The sequence below is a fragment of the Schistocerca gregaria genome, chromosome 10, assembly GCF_023897955.1.
Source record: "Schistocerca gregaria isolate iqSchGreg1 chromosome 10, iqSchGreg1.2, whole genome shotgun sequence".
In the NCBI taxonomy this organism is placed as follows: Eukaryota; Metazoa; Arthropoda; class Insecta; order Orthoptera; family Acrididae; genus Schistocerca; species Schistocerca gregaria.
In genome coordinates this window covers 211,118,727-211,140,313 of record NC_064929.1, presented here as the reverse complement: position 1 = coordinate 211,140,313, position 21,587 = coordinate 211,118,727, and positions in this window count along the sequence as shown.

The following is a 21,587-nucleotide window of genomic DNA, read 5'->3' as shown; positions in this document are numbered from 1 at the left end:
ACTGTTCCCTGTCTCCACTAGTGTACTCCACTTCTCTTAGCAGATCTAGAATTTCGTTTGATTAACTGTTCTGCTAGCAGTGTCCCTTACAACACAAATAACAAAACATTGAAGGGGTTGTCCATTGAATGTGGCATTTAGCTTTGAATTGGCCGTTCTGATGTTAAGATGAGAGCAGCTGATTTCCGTCTACGTGTAATTTGGTGTCACGTGTACACCTAGGTTTATACTCCACAAATCACCTTATAGTGTGTGGTGGAGGGTACTTTGTGTAACGGTGTCATTTCTTTTTTTCCTGTTTCGGTCGCGTATGGTTCAGGGGAAGACAGATTTCTGGTAAGGCTCTGTGTCGGTTCGAATCTCTACGATTACTCTTCCAAGTCTTGCGCGAGATATACGTAGGGGAAGCGATGTAATGGCTGATTCTTCTAGGAAGCTTAACAGTAATCCACACTGCAATGCGAAACACGTGTGTCTCAGCATCTGCCTCTGCAGTTGGGCGGACATCGACAGCGATGCTTTCGCGTTTACTGTGACGAAAAGCGTTGTTCGGCTTTGGATCTCCTCTATTTCTTTTATCAATACTCGTATATGGTACATGTACCAGACTGACGAACAGTATTGATCAAACGCTTCCTCTATCAGTCTCATCTGGAACTGGTACAAGACTGACGAGCAATACTCAGGTGTTGATCGAACTTACGTTTAGTAAGTCATTTTGTTTGTTGATGGACTCCATTTCCTGACGGATCTCGCGATGAATCTCAGCCTGACCTCTGCCTTTCTCGCAATTAGTTTTATGTGGTCGCTCCATTTCATATTGCTCTGCAGGTATACTGCTAGATAGCTGTCATGTGAATGTGACTGTTTCCAGTAATTGTTGCACTATTCCGTAATCATACAACAATGGAGTTTTCTGTCTATATATTCGCAATACGTTACATTTTTTTATGTTGAGGTTCGGTTGCCTCTCGTAGCACAAAACGTCGTTCCTCTGCAAGCCTTCTTGCATTTCGCTACAATTTTCTAGCTTTACGACGCGTCTATACACACTGCCATCATCCGCGAAAAGCCTCACAGAACTTCGAAAAGTAACAGTTGTATGACACATTCCTGGGGCACGCATCAAATTTCTTTTACGTCTGAAGACTTCTCTCCGTTCAGAATGACGTGTTGTGGTCCGTTCGCTAAAATCTGTTCAGTCTCATCGCACAGGCTGATTTTCTTCACTACGTGACAACGCAGAACTGTATGGAACGCGACTGTGTCCACTGCTTTCTGCGTCTCGTGGACGAACACATCAAGCCAGGTCTCACCTGAGCTTTGTTTTCGGAACTCGTGTTATGTCCTACACAGAAGATGTAATCTCGTCTTTTTGAAGTATTCATACATTGTACTTAGATTGAAGAGAGTGTCTATTCAGTCAATTCCGGGCTCCTCTGCTGAGTGGTCAGAGCGTTAAGGGGACCAATACATGATAGCAGTTTAAAAAAATTGAATTTTTTTTCTTGATAGAATTCGATGCTTTCGTATCTTGTTCATACACTCTCTAAAGGATTTTCCTGAAAAGTTGTTTTTACGACATTTATTTTATTTTTCATTCACACCTGCATTTACTGTGACTGTAATATCTAACGTTGAACCTTTCCTTGTCACTTATTTAATTGGATTCTGTTAGTTAGAATCACAATTAATAGAGATATTGGACAGGTAACTGTCTTCATGGGAACCATCTCTCACATCCAAGTCCAGATGGGGTGAACAATTATCGAACTCAAATTCACGAGTGGCACAGTTGGCACCTAAGAACTATAGATTCTTTTGAAGCGTAAATAGAAACTTTCTTCTAAATCTCCTACAGATGAAAGTCAATGCCATTGTCTTTCTTCAAAAGGTGACATATTGCAGTGCAAGTTTAATATGGCAAAAGTGAAAGGAGAATCTTATTTGCCTAAGCATAGTGTTTCAGCAGCTGTACATAAAATCCAGATTTGAAATCGTCTATCAAAATGTATGTTTGTAGGTAAGTAGACATGAGAATTAAGAGTCCATGGTGCTGTTCTCATGTACAACTGTGGGAATACTAACAAGTGTTGGGTACTATAAAAATTAGAGATTATTCCTGGGGAGAATTTGGTCTAAGGCCTTTTCTATGATGACTATAAGAAGAAAAATGCTGAAAGATCTGTGACAGTAAAGGGGAAAAAATGGGAGACAGATAGGTGGATGTTGCAAAACAAAGCTGGACAACATGCTAGAGTCAGAAGAAGACAAAATATACATTAGGTTATTTTTAATTATCTCTAATTACTCCACCTCAGCTCATTTTCTTCAAAACTGATTTCTCAGATATAACTTTACTTATTAAAGGAGACCTTTTTCTGAAAAGCTATTCGAGATAATTCATTGAAATTTAGCATACATATATATAGTAAACATCTGCAACTGTGGAACCTCAAATAATGTGAAATTGTATATTATTTTATTATAAATAAATTATAAGTGAAGAAAAAATATGTTAAATTTTGTATCCTTTTGTTTTGTGCAGTATTTTGGATAAAAAGCAACACAAAGAACATTTTTAGGTTCAGTAAAATACACAGCAGGTGCTTCATGCCTGGTAGAAATTTCATTGGTGTATGTTGAACAGCCTACTCAGAAATATTTGGTATAAAATTAACGTGGTCCAGATAAGACACTTGTCGGTCCCCTTAAGGAATCTGGGGTTGACTGAAATTGTGAAACGTCTGAAGCACTGGTGATCCATCTGGGGGCGCAGTGAAAGGCATTAGCCTCTGCGAGTGCTGTCGCCAGAGGCTCAGGAACATTAGGGAGCAGGCAGGCGAGCGCCCCACAGCCAGATGCGCCGCCTGGCTGGCGTTGTACGGAGCCGCGCAAACACTGTGCGCCGGGCTGGCGTTCCGCGGGGATCAGTGCTGGGCCCACCGAAAGGCGGCGGCGGCGGCGGCGGTGGCGAGGGCGGGCCCCGAGGCCGCACCCGCCCAGACAAAGGGCCGGGACAAAGGGCGCGCAATCCCTAATGACGGCCGCTCTCCCGCAAATTGACCGCCAGCTGGTCTGGGATGTAGCTCCCGGTGACGCGGCAGGCACGCGGTTTCTGCGCCACAGCTCGCCGACACACTGTCAGGCCTATTTCCATCTGGCGAGACGCTAAGGCTGACACTGCGAGCCCCGCACCCTCCAGTGTGAGCAGACACACACCTCCATGTTAGTGATTCATTAAGCAAGTTTAGGAACCTGACTTTGCACAGATATTTAATTATTCCGCTATTCTATGAGGCCATCTACTCCTCTCTCCTCCTGCCCCTCTCTCTGCCTGTCTCTTTTTGCCCTCTCTCTATCCAACTCCTCCTTGTCCCTCTATCTACCCATCTCCTTCTCTTCATCTACCTCCTTCCTCCTGTTTCTCTCCATCCCCCTTGTCCCTGCCCACCACCTCCAACCTTCCCTCTCTCAGTCCACCTCTCCATCTCCAAACTCTCTCCACCTACTCCTGCCACTCTCTCTGGATGTTTATTCTTGCTCTCTCTCTCTCTCTCTCTCTGTATCCTCCTTGCCCCTCTCCCTATCTATTCCCTGCTCTTTATCTGCATCTCCTTCCTGCTGTTTCTGCCCATCTCTCTCTGTCCCTGTCCATTAACTCCACCCTTCCCTCTCTGTCCACCTCTCCATCTCCAAACTCTCTCCATCTCCTTCTGCCCCCCTCTCTGTCAATCTGCTCCTCCCCTTTTGTCCGTCTGCTTCTTCCCCCTATGTCTGTGTCCTCCATCTCCTCTTCCCCTCCCTTTGCCACTATACTCACCCTCTCTCTCTGTCGAACCCTCCTCCCTCTGTCCTTCTGTGGTATCGCATGGTGCAAACTGGGATGCCTTTATGATGATCTTTGGCGATAATTTCACTAACGTTTATATCAGTCACTGCTTAGATACAGTGTAGTAAAAATTAAAACCTGTGATTTCGTCATCTCTTTTACTTCATAACCAGATCAAGTGTGTCATGCCGGTAAATTAGCATATTACACAAATGTTCTCCCATTTAATTTCGAAAAAATTATTTTATATAAATGGAGGTACATGTATTGACGATGACTTGGGTCCTATTCAAGGCTAATGATTTACAATACTTGTAACACTTAATAATGGTATAAGGCCAAAATCTAGATTGTTAAAAAAATCTGTTGTGTAGTCAAATGGCGGTTGTATCCTTCCAAAAGTGTTATATGACTGTCGCTTTGTACAAAAGTAAGACCATTATGCAGTAATGCCTGAAAACAGTGATGTAAGAACTAAAACAGAAAAACTTTCGTTTGACTGGTACATGTCTTTAAGCTCAGGGAAGATTTGGCACAATTTATGCACTCTCTGGCACAAATTAGGAAAGCACATTCCTAATTTGCACCACTTCAAGATGTTAAGAAAATTAGCGTAGTGTGTATATTTCTTTCAGAATTTTCAGTCTTTAAATCAGAGCCCACGAACAGTATCCTATAGTTAACGCTGGCATTGTTTCCACTTTTTTTAGCTTACTGTTTAGGCCAGCATTTCTCACCCTCCATGTCGCGATACATTGATGTGTCGCGAATACGTGTCAAGTGTATGGTGAGGTTGTTATATTTCTTCGTAAGAGTAATTTCCTTTATTGTCTGACTTATATTTATATTCACATGTTCCTATTCAAGAGTCTTAGGTAATAACTTTCTAAAATTTGTATTTCATAGTCGTTCCATAGTAAAAAAAGGTACACTGGGAAAGTGATATGCACATATACCGATAGCCCTAGTTTAAGGTACAGAAGGTATAGAAGGGCACTGCACTGGGGGAGCTGTCAACTGTACTCAGGTGATTCATATGGAAACGTTTCCGACGTGATTATGGCCGCACGACGAGAATTAACAGACTTTGAAAGCGGAATGGAAGTTTGAGCTAGACGCATGGGACATTCCATTTCAGAAATTGTTAGGGAATTAAATATTCCGAGATCCACAGTGTCAAGAGAGTGCCGGGAACACCAGATTTCAAGCATTATCTCTCCCGACGGACAACGCAGTGACCAACGGCCTTCACTTAACGGCCGAGAGCAGCGGCGTTTGTGGGTAGTTGTCAGTGCCAACAGACAAGCAACACTGCATCAAATAACAGCAGAAATCAGTGTCGAACTCACGACGAACGTATCCTTTAGGACACTGTAGTGAAATGTGGCGTTAGTGAGTTACGGCAGCGGACCAGCGGAAGTGCCTCTGCTAACAGCACGACATCGCCTGCAGCGCCTCTCCTGGGCTTGTGGCCATGCCGGTTAGATCCTAGACGACTGGAAACCCGTGGCCGGGTGGCATGTCCTGATTTCTGTTGATAATAGCTGATGGTAGGGTTAGAGTATGGCGCAGACCCCACGAAGCCATGGACCCAAGTTGACAACAAGACACTATGCAAGCTGGTGATGACTCCCTAATGGTGTGGCCTGTGTTTGCATAGAATGGACTGGGTCATCTCGTCCAACTGAACTTGGAGACGATTGTCAGACATTCATGGAGTTATGTTCGCAAACAACGATGGAATTTTTATGGGTGGCAGTGCGCCATGTCACCAGGCCACAATTGTTCGCATTTAGTTTGAAAAACATTCTGGACAATTCTAGCGAATGGTTTGGCCACCCAGAATGCACGATATGAATCCAATCGAACGTTATTGGCCAGCTAATGCACAAAAATCCTGTATCGGCAGCACTTTCGCAATTATGGACAGCTATAGAAACAGCATAGCTCAATATTTCCGTAGAGGACTTTCAACCAGTTTTTGAGTGCACGCCACGTCGAACTGCTGCAGAAGCAGGTCGTACACGATATTAGCAGGTGTCCCATGACTTGGATCATCTCAGCGTATTGTGTGTACTGTATTCTGTATATCTTTGCTTTTTTGCCTATAGGAAAAAGTAACATGTATGGATGTCACCTAAGTTTTAAATGTGTTTTGGTGAACCCTAAAGAAAAAATGGCGCGAAATGCGAATTTAGTAAATTCTCAGAAGTGGTACAATTTTGGCAATTCCCCTTACAGAAAAGTAGAGCAGTTGCATAAGGTGATCTGGTTTCAGAAGTAGTTACTCTGCGCTCTGTGTTGTCAGAAACGAGCTAGTGTCTGTATCAGTCTTTCGTAGCGGTTGGTAGTGAGTGTGGTTAGAATTCCTTGCACCGTGGTCAAACTATCGACTGACACACAGTGTCAAAATTAACAGCTTGAGAATGCCTCTGCTTTGCATCGTCTCGCAGCGCTTGCTTTAAGATGGCCGTCATCTGCCGACTGCGACATATTGCACCAAAGATCGAATTCATTCCGGTGGGAGTGTTCTGTCTCTCCCCCTCCACGTGTTGCGTTGGGTACGTAGAGTAGAAATATCTCTGGAGTGGCCATTACCTTCAGCGCATGTTGTCAGCATTAAGCTGGAATTGTCACGCCATCTCGGGACGACGTTTGTTTAAGGCCAGTGTAAATTGGGAGTCACGTCACGTCACGTCACGTCACGTCGCGTCACGTCACGTTAGTTCACGTCACGACAAAATATTTCACAGTGCATTTCAAATGGAGGCATTTACACATGCTGTGAATGGACCGTCACGTGACACTACAGCACGTTGAGGTTTCTCGAGAACAAAGTTATGGCGGTGTCGCAGTCTGTTTACAACGTATGTTAACCTATTTTCGCTGCACTCACTCGTATTAAAGTAGTGGATTCCGTGATTTTCTTTTTTCGTAAACTTTATGTTGGTATTAAGCTTTGTTTTCGTGGTATATGCAAATGTTCCACGGAAACTCGGATATTTTTTCCTTTGTGTTACACAAGTGACGTCAAATATCTTGAAGCGAGAAGCTATTTAGGTTTCACAATAACAAAACAGTGCTGATGCACTACAATGAAACTATGTATAAAGAAAGAGCACAAGTTGATTAAGCAATTTCCATTACACAAGATTTTAGGTGAAAAGGTCAGCTATAATTAATCAGAAAGGTATAATTGTTTATTACTTCCTCAGTTGTCTAACAAAAGAACGTAGTGAATAAGATAAACGGGCTCCAGTAATTCCTTTGTAGCTATTGTTTGATGTGTTTGTACGTATATATTTTCCCTAGGAATTAAATTTCAATGATTTGAAAATTGGTTTCACTTCTGAGCGCTTCAGGAAACGAAACTGATTTAGAACATACGTTATGAAATTTACTTTGGCCATTAATAAACATTGGCGTTGTTAGTTACTCCATTTTGATACTATAATCTCAGGGATGGTGACTCGTAACCTCACTTTTACCGTTCGGCTAAGGGAACTGACGTGACGTGACGAACATTGTACGTAAATACACGCAAATGTGACGACGCCGCTACGTGATGCCCACTTTATTCCACGTACCAAATACAAATTGTTGTGGCGTATACAAAACGCCTATACGAAATGCACTGCAACTACGAAGGGTATCTGTCTGTACTAGCGATATGACATTCAACATTTATGGGACTCATTGCGGACAAATCTACGCCGTCGAGAAATCACGTGACCACCGTGACAATGTATGCTGACAACACAAGATCAATTATGCGCATCTGAATGCTCACTCCAGAGATGTTTCTGCTGTAAGATTGGGTAGCTGTTAAGAGAAGCATCTTTGGCCGGCATTCTGAAATGAATGGCGGAAACTCTAAAACATAAAACTTGTGCTCTTGTCTGGCATTATGGAATACTGCTTCTGAGAAGACAGTACGATTGAACAAGGTCTGTATGCACAATCAAGATCGGGAGCAATTTGTCACGTTGTGATGTGCGCAGATCCAGAGCGACTGTCATTTCTTTATTTCTTCATTCATTTCATGGCAAGAACGGCGGGGTACGGAAGAAAGTATGGTCCGGCAAATGAATATCATCTCTAAAATTCTGCTAGCTGGCGAGAATATTTTTATTTTATATTTTGTCTCACAATCAACGTTGTTTCCTGTTTCGCAGTAGCTTTTCCAGATGGAATTGTTTACCTTTGTTTAAAACAAAATTCCGAGGAATCAGTTTACTTTTCCTGGGAAATGGAGAAAATAATTTGAAAATTTTGGGCGTGTGTGTGTGTGTGTGTGTGTGTGTGTGTGTGTGTGTGTGTGTGTGTGTGTACTTTCTATGGTCGCTCGTATTCAAGGCGTTCACAGCCGAACGAGTAAGTGCTTGGTTCACTAAACATGAGGTCTCTGGATGGAATCTCGCTGCCGGTAATGTTTCTTTTTTTTCATTCCAGCGTAATTCAATAAACTGATTCAGTATCACTGCAGAAATTATAAGTACCTAATTATTTTATTTTCACAATCTTTAACCGCAAAAAAGAAAAAAAATTAAGGAGACCGGAAATTAACAAAGGATACACGAGAACTTCAAATCAAATAAGTATACTTGTTATATTTATGTTATTGTAACTACATTTGTGACAAATACTATGTGTAACCTATGGAGCACTGCACGAATCAGAAAGATACTTCTCGTAGAAACGTGGAAAACAATTATTGCGACAGACAGCACATTAAACGAACGACGAAATTTTGCTTATGCATCGATTTTTCACTGTTCTATTGCAAAAAAAAAATTGTTTACAGCTTTAAATGGCTCTCGGTCATTGGACAATTTCCCTGCCTATCACGCACATTGAATCATATCACCAAATAATGACGCAGATAACTGATGGCGTACAACTGACTAAACTTTCAGGCGATCTTCTCTAGCAGCTACCTCTCTTTTTCTGTTCGATGATATAAGCGAAATTTTGTAGTCGTTTTGTAAGATTCTTCGCCAACCTGTGATAACAAACATCACAGGGCCCCACCAGCAGAGTTCGTTTTGGAGGAATGACTTTAATATTGCTCGCTGGTAGAGTACCTCCATCTTCAAAAACATTACAAGAGCTAGAGTCGATCCAGAGAGCTCGTGTTCACGAAACTATGCCCGTACTCACTCGGACGTGGACACGGTGACTGTTAACGAGAATACAGTGTTTCCCGTTCTCTTTTAATTCTGAATGTGTGTGGAAACATGTGTGTTTTTGTATCTTCTGTAAGATATTAGCAGCGTGTTTGACGTATGTGTTATTTTCTTTCATTTTATTTGTGAGATTTTACGAAAAGCGTTGGGAATGCGTTACAGAGACCATTGTCAAATTCCAATGGTAGTCCATTGATGGCTTTACTGTTCTTATTATGACAGCGTACGGACCGGGAAGATTCGTTCAAAATGGTTCAAATGGCTCTGGGCACTATGGGACCTAACTTCTAAGGTCATCAATCCCCTAGAACTTAGAACTACTTAAACCTAACTAACCTAAGGACATCACACACATCCATGCCCGAGGCAGGATTCGAACCTACGACCGTAGCGGTCGCGCGGTTCCAGACTGTAGCGCCTAGAACCGCTCGGCCACTACGGCCGGCTGGAAGAGTCGTGCAACGTGTTATTTCCGCGCACTTACGTCCCGCGAAATGACTACGACGAGAAAATTCGAGAAATTAGAAACAATACGGAAGTTTACCAAAAACATTCTTTCTACCCGCCATTCGTTAATAGATCAGGGAAAGGGGGTGGCGTATCAGATGGTAGTACAGAAGTACCCTCCGCCAGACTCGGTCAGGTGACTCCTGGAGTAGTGATATAGACGTTATTATTCTCGTTGGCCGCTACTGTACCATTTGACTGACAATAAAAACATTCAGAATATTTCAGGCTTCCCCGGTGATCTGTTGCCATCTTGGTAAAAACGGGATTTCTGACGGATGTTCGAGTCGTTCTCGCAACGATATTTCGACGGCGTAACTCGCTGTCTTCTTCAGGTGCTTCTCGGGTATCACCTGAAGAAGACAGTGATTTACGCCGTCGAAATATCGTTGCGAGAAGGACGCGAACATCCGTCAGAAATCCCGTTTTTTCAAAATGTCATTCTGAATTTGTCATTAGGTAAGTTATCAAAGATTGTGCTAGTGAGTAATGAAAGAGTAATGAAAGTCAATCTTTCCTTCAGTATTTCACTAACGAGCCAAAAAAACTGGTATATCTGTCTAATATCGTGTTGGGCCGTACCGAGCACGTATAAGTGCCTCAACACGACGTGGCATGGACTTGACTGATGTCTGAAGTAGAAGGAATTGACACCATAAATCCTGCAGGGCTCTCCATAAATCCGTAAGGGCACAAGGGAGTGGAGGTCTCTTTTAAAGAGCACATTGCAAGGCATCCCAGATATGCTCAGTAATGTTCATGTTTGGGTTTGGTGGCTAGAGGAAGTCTTTGAAGTAATAAGATGTTCCTGCAGCCACTCTGTAGCAATTTTGGACATGTGGGTTGTCGCTTTGTCCTGCTGGGATTGCCCAATTCTGTCGGAATGCTTAATTACATGAATGGATGCAGGTGATCAGACAGGATGCTTACGTACGTGTCACCTGTGACAGTCGGATCTAGACGTATCAGGGTTCACATATCACTCCAGCTGCACATGCCATTACAGAGCCTCCACCAGCTTAAACAGTCCCTTGTTGACATGCAGGGTGCACGGATTGATGAGGATGTTCCATACCCGTACACATCCATCCGCTCGATACAATTTGAAACGAGACTCGTCCGACCAGGCAACATGTTTCCAGCCATCAACAGTCAAATGTCGGTGTTGACGGGCCCGGGCGAGGTGTAAAGCTTTATGTCGTGCAGTCATCGAGGGTACACGAGTGGGCCTTCGGTTCCGAAAGCCCATATTGGTGGTGTTTCGTTGAATGGTTCATACGCTCACACTCGTTGATGGCCCAGCACTGAAATCTGCCGAAATTTGCAGAAGGGTTGCGCTTCTGTCATGCTGAACGAGTCTCTTCACCCGTCGTTGGTCCCACTCTTGCAGAATCTTTTTCGGCTGCAGCGATGTCGGAGATTTGATGTTTTACTGGATTCATGACATTACCGGTACAATCGTGAAATGGTCGTACGGGAAAATGCCCACTTCATCTCTGCCTCGGAGATGCTGTGTCCCATCTCTCGTGCGCCTACTATAACACCACGTTCAAACTCGCTTAAATCTTGGTACGCTGCCACTGTAGCAGCAGTAACCGATCTAATAACTGAGTCAGATACTTATTGTCTTATATAGGCATTGCCGACCGCAGCACCGTATTGTGGCTGTTTTCATACCTCTGTATTTGAATACGCATGCCTATACCAGTTTCTTTGGCGCTTCTGTATACTACTATGCATCTCATTGTCTGTAATGAATTCTAATGGATTATTCACAGTTAATTTCGTGAGAGGCGAATCTGTGATGCAGTTCTTTAACAATTGTCAGTGTCGTACTTGGTGAACACCGCATATTATTCTTATGGCGCAGTTTCCTCCAGTGAAACGTTAAAGAGGACTCACACGAGAATAAAGTTCCATTCAGTGGAAACAAGTCATGTTTCTGATTTATTAATTTGCCCGTCGCCTAGGCCTTCAGTGACGCACACTGAGTTGTTTAAGGAATCTGTACCATCAGGAGGCCTATATTGCTGTTGTTGGGTATTCAATCCAGAGACTGGTTTGATGCAGCTCTCCATGCTGCTCTATCCTGTGCAAGCCTCTTTCATCTTCGAGTAACTGCTGCAACGTACATCCTTCTGAATCTGCTTACTGTTTTCATTTATTGGTCACCCTCTACGGTTTTTATTCCCCATACTTCCCTCCATTACTAAATTTGTGATCCCTTGATGTCTCAGTATGTGTACTGTCAACCGGTGCCTTCTTTTAGCCAAGTTGTGTCTTAAATTTTTCTCTCCCCAATTGTTTTTAGGAATGTACTTGCTAGTTATCCGATCTTCCAACGTAACATCCAGCTTTCTATTGTAGTAACAAATTTGAATAGTTTCTACTCTCTTCTTGTCTATGATACTTTTCGTCTACATTTCACTTCAACAAAAGGCAAATACTTTCAGAAAAGTACTTTTTAACAATTAAATTTATGTTCCATGTCAAATAGTGCTCTTTTTTTAGGAACATCTTTCTCCATGTATTTCATATCCTCGCTACTTTCGCCATCGTCAGTTATTCTGATGACCAAATACGAAACCCATCTTCAGCGTTTAGCATCTTTTTCCCCGATTTAATTGTAAAAGCAATCCCTGACTTATTTTTACTATACTGATTTGCCTTGGTGTATTTTTGTTGATGTTCATCGTATAACTTCTTCACAAGACACTACCCGTTCTTTTCATCTGACATTCCAACCCCTATGTCGTCTGACAGATTGGCATTGTCATCAGCGCATCTTCAAGTTTTAAAGCCTTTGCTTGAACTTTAATTCCATTACCAATTCTCATTCTTGGGACCGCGCGACCGGTACGGTCGCAGGTTCGAATCCTGCCTCGGGCATGGATGTGAGTGATGTCTTAGGTTAGTTAGGTTTAAGTAGTTCTGAGTTCTAGGGGACTGATGACCTCAGAAGTTAAGTGCCATAGTATATAACAAAATTCTCATTTTAGTTTCCTGTACCGTTTGCTGAATGTACGCATTGAACAACCACCCCGAGTTACTCCCTTCCATGTCCTTCGACTCATCGATATCTATATCCGACAAATTACGAAGACACTTCCTTGCAAAGTAACACCTGCGCAGTCTCTAAATTTATCACTGGTGTAGTACCCTTTAATGTGTGTGTGTGTGTGTGTGTGTGTGTGTGTGTGTGTGTGTGTGTGTGTGTGTGAAAGAGAAAATGATGGGCTCGTACGTATGGCATTATTTACTGGAGGACTCCCTTTGACTTTGTTGGGACACGTGGCGCAAGTCCTTCTGTATGACGCAATTCCGCGACTTACTAATCGACGAAGACGAGATGAAATGATAACACAAGCAGCCAGACGCCGAGCAGAGAAAATCTCCGACTGGGCCGGGGATTGCACTCGGGTCCCCGAGATCTAGAGGCAGCGACGTTAGCCTCCAGACGACGAGCCGTAGTCGTGACTTTGAATGCGAACTCGGAAGAGAATCACGGCAGTGTGTGTGACGTATCTCATACAACATGAAGAAATGAAAATTGTTAAGTTCATACAAAGTTAAATTTGAAAACTGTTTCTCGTGGACATATCAGAAACAGCTCTGATTGCTGCAACGGAAGACTAAGTTTACCATTTTTTCACATTTAAATTAGTTCGTGAAACATAAACATGACACTATCATAATTTTCGTGCTGGAAAACGAAAAATTAAATCCCTAAACATATTGATTGTTTACAAAATCTTTTATTAACAGATATTAAAAAAAACGTATTATAATATACGTGCTCTGGAGCGAGCTATGGTCGCAGGTTCGAATCCTGCCTCGGGCATAGATGTGTGTGATGTCCTTAGGTTAGTTAGGTTTAATTAGTTCTAAGTTCTAGGCGACTGATGACCTCGGAAGTTGTCACATAGTGCTCAGAGCCAATATACGTGCAACAAGAAATTATAGAACAACTTTAAAACGTCACTAAAAATATTACATCCAACAACTGCAGACAGCAAGAATGATTTCCTTAAAATTGACATATGTCCATCTACAACGTCAGGACATGTACTGATGAAGACAGTGAAGCTGAAATAAGCTTATATACTAGAATAAAATATCAAGGAGCATACTGTTTCCAGTTCTGTTCACAATGTCCTAATGTGACATGTTAGATCCTGCAGGTCGCACAATAAAGCAAATAACATTGAACAATTGTGTGCTGCAAATATTTATGAATATGAAATACAATGGTAGAATTATTGTATGCATTGTGACCATATTCCTTGCTACAAAGTTTATAGGTACAATAGGACACACAGTTTTGATATTTCAAAACTAGTTCATTATCAGTTATTAGGAAGCAACATACACTACTGGCCATTAAAATTGCTACACCAAGAAGAGATGCAGATGATGAACGGGTCTTCATTGGACAAATCTATTATACTAGAACTGACATGTGATTACATTTTCACGCAGTTTGGATGCATAGATCCTGAGAAATCAGTACCCAGAACAACCACCTCTGGCCATAATGACGGCCTTGATATGCCTGGGGATTGAGTCAAACAGAGCTTGGATGCAGCTTCAACACTATACCACAGTTCATCAAGAGTAGTGACTGGCGTATTGTGACGAGCTTCTTGCTCGGCCACCATTGACCAGACGTTTTCAATTGGTGAGAGATCTGGAGAATGTGCTGGCCAGGCAACAGTTGAATATTTTATGTATCCAGAAAGGCCCGTCCAGGACCTGAAACACGCGGTCGTGCATTATCGTGCTGAAATGTATGGTTTCTCAGGGATCGAATAAAGGGTAGAGCCACGGGTCATAACACATCTGAAATGTAACGACCACTGTTCAAAGTGCCGTCAATGTGAACAATAGGTGAACGAGACGTGTAACCAATGGCACACCATACGCCAGTATGGCGATGACGAATACACGCTTCCAATGTGCGTTCACCGCGATGTCGCCAAAAACGGATGCGACCATCATGATGCTATAAATAGAACCTGGATTCATCCGAAAAAATGACGTTTGGCGATTCGTGCACCCAGGTTCGTCGTTGAGTACACCATCGCAGGCGCTCCTGTCTGTGATGCAGCGTCAAGGGTAACAGCAGCCATAGTCTCTGAGTTGATAGTCCATGCTGCTGCAAACGTCCTCTAACTGTTCGTGCAGATGTTTGTTGCCTTGCAAACGTCCCCATGTGTTGACTCAGGGATCGAGACGTGGCTGCACGATCCGTTACAGCCATGCCGATAAGATGCCTGTAATCTCGACTGCTAGTGATATGAGGCCGTTGGGATGCAGCACGGCGTTCCGTATTACCCTCCTGAACCCACCGATTCCATATTCTGCTAACAGTCATTGGATCTCGACCAACGCGAGCAGCAATGTCGCTATACGATAAACCGCAATCGCGATAGGCTACAATCCGACCTTTAAAGTCGGAAACGTGATGGTAGGCATTTCTGCTCGTTACACGAGGCATCACAACAACGTTTCAGCAAGCAACGTCGGTCAACTGCTGTTTGTGTATGACAAATCGGTTGGAAACTTTCCACATGTCAGCACGTTGTAGGTGTCGGGCCAGTAGTGTATTAATTCCGTCGCAGGTGTCCTCACCAGTACAAGAGACGTCTGTCATGTTATTATGATGAGTTAACGGGGTGAGGAAAGCCATATACGGAGACAGGGGGAAGCAGCTTGTTTCACGCCTTGGCTGCTGCCGTGGTCTTTACGGCGATATTAACAGCTCTTCCCTAATCATGCAGAGAACCGAGTTTGCGAGTAGCAAACGACCTGTGACCCAGCAGCCCTGTGCGGCGTGAGCTGTGGGCGAGCTCAGAACCACCTCTTCCACTCCCACGCCACATGTCTCTTTTTTTCCTTTATGGCGCCACACGAGAGTAGCTATTACCTATCAGCTCTGTACGTGGGCGCAGCGCACGTGGTCGGTGTTAACGGAAAGAGCTTAACATTAATTCCCAGGAAAACTGCTCTGTACTGCGATCTTCCCTCTCCATTCACGGTCTCGCGTTAACCGAAGTTCTCTTTCCGGCCATTTAGCTCAATCACTTTAGCCCATTCATTAGACACGGGGCGCTTCTTGCGTTACTGGAAGAAGTGCATGTCGCGGTTCCGACAAGTTAGTATCTGCTCGCACATTTCGAGAAAAGCGAACTGCCTGAACCGTTAAGTGTACCGAGGCCATTACACAAAATATCAATCTTAAAACTGCACACTGTCGTTTTGGAAGGTTGTAGGACGTGTAGGAAGAAACGAAATGGAGCTTCACGGGCTGAAAGGCCATATGGTGCTACGACACTGATTACGAAATAGTCAAATTTACAAAGAATATGGCAGCACGAGCTCACCTATGAGTATGAGTTTGCACCCCCTTTGACCTAGAGACATGCACAGATTCTTTTTGAGACGATGTGACAAAAATGGTGTTTCCTCTCATGAGGCAAGCTTGCCCACAGCTGTTGTAAGTGGCTCCTGACATCCCGGATGCTGTCACTGGGACGGAGTTGACGTCCGAGATGTCCTCACACATATGTTCTAACGGAGGCGGATATGGGGATCTTGGTAGGAACTGGAGTTCTTTAACATAAACCAGATAGTACACACACACACAAATGTACCATATATGGAGGAGCATTGATTGTCCTGTTGAAAAATGGTACCACGATACTGGCGCATGAGAGGTAACACACGAAGGATGTTGGTGACGTGCAGTTGTACCGACAGATTTATCATTACCTGTTCTCGGATGGCACACGGAGATCTGATGGGGTCACGACGTGCTTGGCGCACTATACAGGGATCCTTCGTTGTGGTGCTCAAACATGTTGCACCGGAAGCTTGACGAAGAGTATGCCTGCCCTCACGTTTTCCACGCAGTCCAACATGGCGCCACTGTCACTTCCCAGTGTCCCACAAACCTGGACACTGCACTGTACGACCTGCTGGCCAAATGGAGGCTGACAATGGGGTTCTTCTCAAGCTGCTGAAAATGCTGTCACAAATGAGTACTCTGCATTTGTCTTTCCTTTACAGTGATTACTCTACATCCGACGCTATTCACATCCCTTACGGGCCCTACCAGGCCTGGTAACAACACTCAACATGAACATTGCTAAAGCACTTTGGTCACCGTCGTACCGTCACAGAGGTGCAGGTACACGGTGACAATTATTGAACTATGGGAGAAAAACGTAAATTATGTTACAAACTACGGTGTGTACACACTTTATTCAGTATGTAAACGTCTCTACAGATATTCGGAATCAGGTTTCCATCACTGGCGATAAGGTGGCACAAACGAACAGAGACATTCTGCATGACAGCTGAAGTGTCGGAACATCTATGCTGTCGATCACCTCCTGAATGGCTGTTTTCGGCTCAGCAATGATTTGTGGTTATTGCTGTACATCTTGTCTTCAATACACCCCACAAAAAGGAGCCGCATGTGTTCAGATCCGGAGAATATGGCGGCCAATCTGGGCCCATACCTGTGCCTCTGGGTACCCCAGAGCCAGAGTGCGGTACCCAAAGTGCTCCTCCAGACATCAAACACTCTCCTGCTTCGAAGGAGTTGAGCTACGTCTTGCGTGAACCACACGTTGTCGAAATCGGGATCACTTTGGATAATGGGGATGAAATCATCTCCCAAAGCATTGACGTAACGTTCGGTGGTCACCGTGCCATCGAGGAATATCACACCGGTTATTCCGTGACTGGACTTTGCACACCACAAAGTCACCCGTTGAAGGTGAAGAGACTTCCCGTTCGCGAGACGCGGATTCTCGATCCCCAAATTCGCCAATTTTGGTTGTTGAAACCATCCAAATGAAAGTGGATTTCGTCGCCAAACCAAACCATACAGCGCATATTAATTCCCATCATGCCTCACGGCCAACCGTGCAGTTTAAACTTCCTAACCCAAACCGTTCAGAAGCTATGACGATTTCATTTCACATAGTTCAATAATTGTCAGCCTGTATAATCATTTACATACTCGCCGATTTTCTGTTCCTGTACGATGCTACCCTGACATCCGGTAGTGTCTCCTGCGTACACCTCTTTATTGGCCAGCCAGTATATATATATATAGCAAATGCTACAGTCTGCCAGTTACGCAGTTGAGTGCGCCGTAAATATACATATCCCTTCGTGTGTAATATCCTATTTTGGATAAAAAATACTGGGCAGTTTTCATGGTAGATAGTACTATTTTTTGTTTGTTTTTGTACTAAATGCAACTGCTATCTTACACACTAAACGTGGCGGTTATGGTTAGACCCACGCTCAAGGTGTCGCTGGCACCGTAGCTCAGCCTGTTCGGTCAGAGAGCTGGGTGGATAAAAATAAAATTAAAAAAATAAAATAAAAATAAACTAGCCATTTGTTCACGATGTATTGGAAGAAGGGTCCTGAAACAATCGCCCACACCAAATGACGTGAACAATAACGAACAAAATAGGAGGGGAAAAAAGCGAGTAATTTCTTTGACTAGTAATCAAAACGCCCTAGATAGCGGGTTCGGGCGAACCTTACCACTGCTTAAATTTTGTATAAAAGTTATCAGCATTGGCGGCCGAAGACTTCCGGCATAAGAAGTCACCCTCATTCTGCCAACGGCTTTATCAAAGAGGGCGGAGGAACGGACAGAGGTTCAGGGCACTGCCTTGGTCTAGGGGTGGAAAACTGCTCCTAAAAGGCGGGACAATCAGCAACGATCAAAGGCATGACGACACAGAAGGCAACGGAAACCACTGCACCAAAGATACACAACGTGTATCCTGTAACTGAAGAAGTGTCATGATGATCTCTCCATTGGCAAAATATTCCTGAATAGTCGCCTAGGGGACTGCCAAGGGGGAGGTGACCATGAGAAAAAGATTGAATTACCAACGAATGGATAACGTTCTACGAGTCGGGCTGATGGATAACGTTCTACGAGTCGGGCTGTGGAAGTCAGAAATCTGAATGTGGTAGGGAAGCTATAAAATCTGAAAAGAGAAATGCAAAGATGAATCTCGATAGGTGGGGGTCAGTGAAGTGAAATAGAAAGAAGACAAGAATTTCTGATCAGACAAGTATATGGTAATATCAACAGCAGCAGAAAGTCGCATAACGGGAGTAGGATTCGTTATGAATAGGAAGGTAGGGCAGACTTTCAGTGACTGAGAAGAGTTCAGTGATGGGGTTGTTCTCATAAGACCCGACAGCAAAGCAACGTCCACAATGCCAGTACAGGAGTACATGCCGACATCACAAGCTGAAGGTAAGCAGAGAGAAAAAGTATATGAGGATACTGGACGGGTAATTCAGTACGTGAAGGTACATGAAAATCTAATAGTCATGTGGAATTGGAAAGCGGTTGCAGGGGAAGGAGTAGAAAAGGGTTACAAGAGAATACGGGCCTGGTACAAGGAACGAGAGAGGAGTAGGAATTATTGAATAATGCAATAAACATTAGCTAGTAACAGCGAATAGACCGTTCAATAATCACAAGACGAGGAGACGTATCTGGAAAATGTCGGGAGATAAAGGAAGGTTTCAGTTATATTACACCATGGTCAGGCAGAGATTCCGAAATCAGATACAGGATTGTATGGCATACCGAGGAGCTGATATGGACTCAGGTCACAATGTAGTGGTGATGAGCAGTAAGCTGAAGTTTAAGGAAGAATCAATACGGAAAGAAGTGGGATGCGAAAGTAGTGAGAAATGAAGAGATACGCTTGAAGTTCTGTGGGACTATAGATACAGCAATAAGGAATAGCTTAATAGGTAGTACAGTTGAAAAGGACTGGACATCTCTAGGAAGGGTAATCACAGAAGTGGGAAAGATATACATGTGTACAAAGAAGGTAACTGCGAAGAAACCATGGCTAACAGAAGAAATACTTCAGCTGATCGATGAAAGAAGGAAGTACAAAAATGCTCAGGGAAAGAAACGAATACAGCAATATAAATCACTTAGAAATGAAATAAATAGAAAATGCATGGAAGTCAACGCTAAGCCGCAGCCGGAAAAAAAATGTGAAGAAACAGAAAAAGAAACCATGATCAGAAGGACTGACTCTGCATACGAAAAAGTCAAAACACGCTTCGATGAGTTTAAAAGGAAAGTAGAGAACATGAGGAATGCAATGGGAAATCGGCTTTCGGCTGTTAAACGCTACGGAGACAGCGCATTGGTGGAAAGAGCTGGTTGAAGGGCTCCATCAGGGGGAAGACGAGCGTGACGGCGTAATAGAAGAAGAACTTGGAGTCGATACGGCAGATACAGAGGATCTATTATTAGAGTCAGCACTTTAAACAACTATGGAATACTTAAGATAAAATAAATAAGAAGGGATAGACAACATTGCATCAGAAGTTCTAAAATCATTGGGGGAGCGGCAACAAAACGTCTATTCAAGTTATGCAGAATGTGTGAGTCTGGCGACATACCATCTGACTTTCGGAAAAATATCATCCACACATTTCCGAAGACGACAAGTGCGAGAATAATAGCACAATCAGCCTAACAGCTCATGCATCCAAGTTGCTGACAAGAATAATATACAGAAGAATGAGAAAGAAAATTCAGTAACTGTTAGATGAAGAACAGTTTGGCTTTAGAAAACATAAAGGCACCAGAAAGGCAATTCTGACGTTGCGGTTGATAATTCAAGCAATATTGAAGAAAAATCGAGACACGTTCATAGAATTTTTGGACCTGGGAAAAGCGATCGACAATGTCAAACGAGGCAAGATGTTCAAAATTCTGTGAAAAGTAGGAATAAACTAAAAGAAAAGAGAGGTAACATACAATACGCACATGAACCAACAGGGAATAATAAGAGTGGAAGACCAAGAACGAAGTGTTCGGATTAAAAGGGGGGAAGACAGCGATGTAGTCCTTCGCCCCTACCGTTCAATCTATACATGAAAGAAGCAATCACGGAAGTAAAGGAAACGTTCAAGAGTGGAATTAAAATTGAATGTGAAAGGATTTCAATTATACGATTCACTGATGAAATTGCTTTCCCCAATGAAGGCGAAGAAGAATTACAGGACTTGCTGAATGTAAGAAACAGTCTAACGAGTGCAGAGTAGGGATTGAGAGCAAACCGAAGAAAAACGGAACTAATCAGAAATAGCAGATATGAGAACAGCGAGAAACTTAACGTCAGGACTGGTGATCACGACGTTAAGGAATTCTGCTACCTTGGAAGCAAAACAACCCATTACGGACGAAGCAAGGACGACATGAAAAGCAGACTCGTACAGACAAAGCGAAGCCTGTAAGTATCAAACATAGGCCTTAATCTGAGGTAGGAATTTGTGGGGATGTACGTTTGGAGCACAGCGTTGCGCGGTAGTGAGTCACAGACTGAAAGCCGGAACACAAGAGAATGGAAGCACTTGAGATGTGATGCTACAGACGAATGTTGAAAATAGGTGAACTGATAAGGTAAGGAATGAGGAGCTTCTGCGCAGAATCTGAGAGGAAAGGAATATGTGGAAAACACTGACAAGGAGAAGGGCCAGGACGATAAGACACTTGTTAAGACATCAGGGAATAGTTCCCATGGTACTAGAGGGAGCTGTAGAGAGTAAGAACTGTAGAGGAAGACAGAGGTTGGAATACATCGAACAAATAACTGAAGACATATGTTGCTTCTCTGAGATGACGTTCACACAGGAGAGGAATTCGTGGAGAGCTGTAGTAAGGCAGACAGAAGACTGGTGACTCAAGAAGAAAGTCAGTGAAATATTATAATGAATGAATGAATGAATGAATGATCAGCGACATCCACCGGTGCAGACAGGTTATAGCATTGCTGTCACCATGTGATCTTGTTCCAGGCCAACTGCTTTGTGGTGTGGCATCTTCTTCTTTTCACTTCATCCGGCAGTTGATTCTTACCGTTCCTATTTTCTTCTGTCGTTCCACTGCACCTTCGACCGCTATTGTTACAGCTCCTTTTCCTCGGAGTATATGTCGCAACTAATCTACTATCCTTTTCTTAACTAGTTGAAAGAGTTCTTTCTTC